Source organism: Melanostigma gelatinosum (genome assembly GCF_949748355.1).
Source record: "Melanostigma gelatinosum genome assembly, chromosome: 24".
Taxonomy (NCBI): domain Eukaryota; kingdom Metazoa; phylum Chordata; class Actinopteri; order Perciformes; family Zoarcidae; genus Melanostigma; species Melanostigma gelatinosum.
This window is the reverse complement of record NC_136657.1, coordinates 9,746,641-9,752,435: the sequence shown is the minus strand read 5'-3', so window position 1 is coordinate 9,752,435 and position 5,795 is coordinate 9,746,641.

The window sequence follows — 5,795 nt, the reverse complement described above, 5'->3', positions numbered from 1 at the left end:
CTGAAGACACCGTCAGGCAGGATTGATTTCCTCTTTCCCGATCCGTGGAAGCATTCCTGTAACACAGCTGACCCCCCGAGTTGCGTTACCTTGTCATTTTGCGACACGGATCAAAGTGAAGACGAGCTGAAAATAACCCCGCGCGGCAAAACCTTGAACTCTGAGGAGCAGACGGGGTGACGGGAGCTCTCAAACACACACAGGTTCATGCATTCAGACGTTTACATTCGTGGACCTAATATTAGAAATAGAAAGTCAAAGCGGTTGCATTTCTTCAAGTTATGCCGGATCTTTCTACAACATAATAAACAAATACTGGAAGAAGGAAACTGAAAATCTTGCAGTAAACAGCATGAATGTACACACTATAATTGCTCTGGAGATTTTACATTTCTATAACATTTGTGTCAGCAGATTTAAAGACAAACGTGTATGAATGTGTAAAAAAACAAATGACTTCACAAAAATGCAGCAAACAGGCTGAAAGAAAGCAGAACCCTGGTTATGAACCGTTCTTGTTTCAAATGAGCATTATTTAGTGCAGTAGCTTCCTCCCAGCAGCCAGCAGAGGGTAGAACAGCACCAGGAAACACGCGAATCCACCTCGACCAGCAGCAGCAGCAGCATCCACAGCAGACGTCTTCAATCCCAAGTCACACGCACGACCTTCAACCCCGACCAGGTCGAGTTAAGACGTTGACACGTTCAACAGACTGAGCTATACGAGTCATTACACACATCTTTGAACAGGAAACGATTTGGACACACAAACAGGAAGCAAAGACAATTAATGTCGGCCTCAAATACTTAAACTCTTCTCATTATAATCCTTAAAACAGCATCTCGTTTTACTGGGAAACAAAAAGCTGCAGAGAAGCTCGTTTGAACCATGGAAACATCATTTATTCCTAAAAGTGTCTGCCTGCGACACTGTGGTGTCCTCATTTGATAAAAATGATAAGACATGTTGCTCTGCATTAACATGAAATTGTTTCATTTACAACCAAGAGTCAAGTTTAACTTATTTTTCACGATCAATTCATGTAAAGCATTTGAGTAACTTATTCCAGTCATATTCAGGAAAAAAAAGAAAAAAGAAGTGATAAATAAACACAAATAAACACAAATAAACCACACAAACATGTGAAATACTCGGCTGCCAACACTATATATCGAGGGCTTTTATTGTGAAAGGTAAGAACTGTGAGCTGACTGTCCAGGTTGAAAGGAGCAACAGAGTTTGACGTCTTGATTCGGACCACAGAGCCTCAGTGTTCTCCAATAAGGACGCAACTGGACTCGCTCTGCACAACGTGGTTGGTTGATGCCAAAAAATGAATTGCAAAAAAACTCAACCCTGCTCCTAAAAATGTTTTGTGCCGCATAATATTCACGTTCCGTGTGAAAGTACTCATGACAAAAAGTTTAAATGAATAGATTGCACAAATAAATCTCCCCCTGATGTGGAAGGGCCTTCGTGCTGCTTTGTTTGTTGCTTTGGGCCGTTGATTTTCTTTGCTGCCTGTTTTTTTCTGCAGAAAACCCCCAAAAATGCCGCTGTCAACACTTATTAAAACCCATCAGGCATTCCATCCAACAAAGTCACAAACAATATGAAGACGTGACCTAAACTCCACCCGACACGGTTGGGATGAACTGGAGCACAGAACCAGCTTCCAACATCTGGCGGAGAGCCTGAAAGCAGAAGAGTGGAGGTTGTTCAAGCAGCATATTAACATATATTAATATAAATATATATATTCTACAGTTTAATCGTTCAACTCTTGAGCCGTCTCTCTCCAGATCAGGGGATCACGTCACCCACAGAATTCTGGGAGTTGCCTGAGTCATCTGGTCCACTATCCTCCTCCCCCTCTCACACACACACACACACACACACACACACACACACACACACACACACACACACACAGAGAGAGAGAGTGCAGAGGCCCAGCTGGGCGAGCTAGCTGTGCTCTCTCAGAGCTATGTGCCGGGCTGTGGATCCCTGAGGGACGCCGCTGCCTCCTGTGAGCAGAGGATCCATGCCAGGCCCTCGATCGAACCACGTGTGTGTGTGTGTGTGTGTGTGTGTGTGTGTGTGTGTATAAGAGACATTTTCTGGTTGGCACTTTCTCAAATATTCAGTGAAAGACTACAACAGTGAGGATGTTTGTGGCTTCTGCTCAAAAACAACAGAAACACTGAATGAAAAGAGATTTCTAGAGTATTTAAATAACAAATCCTGAAATGAATCATCCTGCAATTTCAGCATTTTTAAGCGTGAAAAAAAAGGAGAAATATTGTGCGTTTGCGACGCGGTTCAAACACTTTCCTGGGAGCAGACATCAGCCATCTATTGGACAACATCTACCACTGGGCAGCTGTGATTCATTCCACAGGATAAGACAACAGAAGAACAGCTTTACAATCTTTGCATTCTGTATTCATCATCTGAAAATATTTACTTTTTGTAAGCAGATTTTTTTACGATATATTTTCAAACACCAACGTTGAGGTTAAATGTGTGGAACTATGAAGCCTGAGCTCGTTCTTTGGTGATCTAACAGGATGTGACACAATTGCTCAGACTGCTTATTTTCTTTCTGAATTTCCTTAATAATGGCTTATAGCACTCAGAAAATCTATCAAATGTATTATAAGTTAAGTATAAATTCAGAAAAAAGTTGCTCTTTAAAGCCTATAAATCAATTGAGATAACAAATCTGAAATGTATTTAATGGAGCTGGAACCTGAATCGCATTATTAAATACAATTGATATTAATTCATAGCATGAGTGATATACTTTTACTCAATCCCTGTACTTTCATGCCAATCAATACATTTATTTCATGACCGGACTGTTTGAGGTTATTTAACATGTATGTCGATAAATTGTATGTATTTACTCACTGCTATTTATTGCTTTACTTGATATGTTTACTTGTTATCTTAAATATCTGGAACATGGGATCAGCTTTTTAACATGAAACATACAATACTATTTTCATGCTAGAGCATTATTAACAATATAACAAATAATAGAATGTGACAATAAACATAACTACAATGAACACTTCCTGTTGATACTTTAAAAGCACTTCTACAATGCGTTATTCATATTTTACATGAGTAAAAGTTGTGAGTACTAATATTTAATAAAAGCACCACCAGCTCTGTTATCTAATCCGTTTCTTCACCTTTCTATCCATCCATCATCCATCATTCATATTTTCATGTGCTCCTTGCTGCTGTGCACTTTAACGTAAATTGTCTTCGTTGCATAAATGTTGCAGCTGTTTTGTGATCGATCAGAAACATCAAAGAGAAGGTGGGTGACTCAAGAGAAACCCTTCAAGCAGCGCCGTCTGTCTGCGCTTGACGGACGCTTCAGTCTGTGAAACGGTTTCATGCGTGGAGTGACATTTTCGTTCCACGTGTATATATGGAGTTACACTTTCTCACAGAGCAGACCTGATGCAAACGCTGTTGTTTGTCCCCGTTTTAATTGTGTGTCGATCCTGCAGCTCTGGCGTTTTGCATGTGTAATAAAACGACTTTTCTTTTCTCCCTCTGAGCTCTTAGTTTCAGTTTCTGCCTCGCTTTTTTCTGGCTCCAACAACTTTGTTCCATTTCTCATTCTCTGGCATAATTACGGCTTTATAGCATTCTCCACCGCTCGGGCATGCTGTAGATATTTCTCCCCCCCCCCCCTTTCCCTTTTTTTTTGTCTTTTTTGGTTTGGCTCTCATTAATAATTCACAGAGAGAGAATGGGAAATTTTAGTGCAATTTGCAGCTGCTGAATCCCAGTTATTGTTTTGCAGGGTGTTGCACACAGAGAGAAAACCTCGGACGAAGGCTTTGTAGTCCTGAATGTAATTTGGCGGCGTCTCTCTGACAGGCCACACATCATTAGAGGGGTGAACGAGATGTGGGGGGGTAACGGCTCCGTCCAGCCAGTCCAACACACTGTCCTCATCCGTCGCTCCAAACCCCAGACGCTCCGTGTTTCCTTAACGCTTTTAGATGCTGTTTGTTCATATTTATGCCTCATAACTATCTATGTTTTATTCCGTTTGTTTGCATTCGACCAGGCAGCCGCTGAATTATTCAGAGCGGGCCGAGCCCGCTTCGAAGAAGAAGACAAAGACGACGGGAAACTTTTGGCGGCTTTTCTTTCAGATTGTCAGACGCTTGTTGAAAGAGCAGCGACGGGAACGACGACCGAGTTGATTCCAGGGCATCCTGGTGGCCGACAGTATATCTGCTGCAGACATGTCAACAGCTTTCATTGACCTCCAATGTAGAGAGTTTGTTTCTGAAATGAGCAGTTTGAGAAGAGAAGCAGCATCGATCGGCCGTCAATCGCCAATTATCAAAGCAAAAATGCAAAATAATTTGATGGCTTCAGGTTCTGAAATGTGAGAACCGGCTGACTTGAATTACATGTGAAACCTGAAATGTTACATTTCAACCACATTTCTGTGACGAGCCGAGTTCAAGAAGGAGACGTTTCTCACCGGACCTGACGAATATGAATCTGTAAAGACCTGAAATGTGAGTTGTATCCGGCGAGGATGTTTTACAAACAGGAAGTTAATCTGAGCTGTAGAACACTGCAGTTAATATTCGTCATTTAATAAAGTATTTTCTCTCTTTCCCTCCTTGAATAGAGTCCTGTTTCAAACACTCAAATGCATCTTCAACTCTCACTTTCAGTTCAGATGAATCTAACCTTTACATGCGTTGTTTTTCACGCAGGATTCTGTCAATTTGAAGACAATTTAGCTGAATTTCATTTTTACAGATCTTCATTTGTTGTATGTCTTTTGAACGACCGGTATTTCCATCTTTCCTCATAAAAATTGTTTATCATGATTTGCATGTGCCTGACTGTGTGTGTGTGTGTGTGTGTGAAGGCACCAACCACCAAGAGTAGAGACCAGGGGCATCAGGGCTCGGAGGAAACCGGCGAGAGAGAAAAAAGAGATAAGAAATCAAAACCTCTCTTTTCCCTCTCTCTCTTCTGGCCTATTTTGCGCAGAGTATCTCATAAGCGGAGAGTTCATGGCTGTTTAATGCTAGGTGACACAGCAGTGTCCTGCAGTCTTTTCTTTCTTAATCCCTGGCATCTTCGGTAAAAGATCTCTCAGAAGAAACGGCGCTCGTTTCTGGCATCCAGCCGCCGGAGGGAAGAGGAGATTGTCAGGGCGCATTTCTTCTCTGCTCGCCAGCCATTCCTCAGGAGGATGGTGTGTGTGTGTGTGTGTGTGTGGATAAATCTCCCCCCTTTTTTGTGGTGAGTTAGATAAACTGAGGGGAAGAAGAAAGAGAGGTGGCAGCTCCCCCCATTGGAGAACAATTCCACCGTCTTGTTTTCTGGAAATTACAGGAATGTTTCTCTTGTCACCTTGCCTCCAACATGGCCGCAAACGAGCTAAAGTGAAACTCACTGGTGCGTTTGTGGAGGGAGGAGGAGGAGGAAGATGCCCGGCGGGCTGGTGTTTGGTGTCATCCTCTGATCGCGGGTTTTGTTTGGCCGGAGGAGGGTTCTGTGCAGAGGGACGCGAGGCTGACTGGGAGTCCAGTTATTTCTCTCTCTCTCTCTCTCTCTCCAAACTCTGGGGTTTCATCTTAAAAAGACACATTTGGAGGATGGACCACAGGACAGAAAGCACATTTAACCCGATTGTTACGTGGAGCATGTCTGAGACACTCACTTTTCCAATCACAGAAATTATTAAAACTTTCAAAGTTCCTGAAAATGTGAGACGCAGGGAATCGCAGAATTA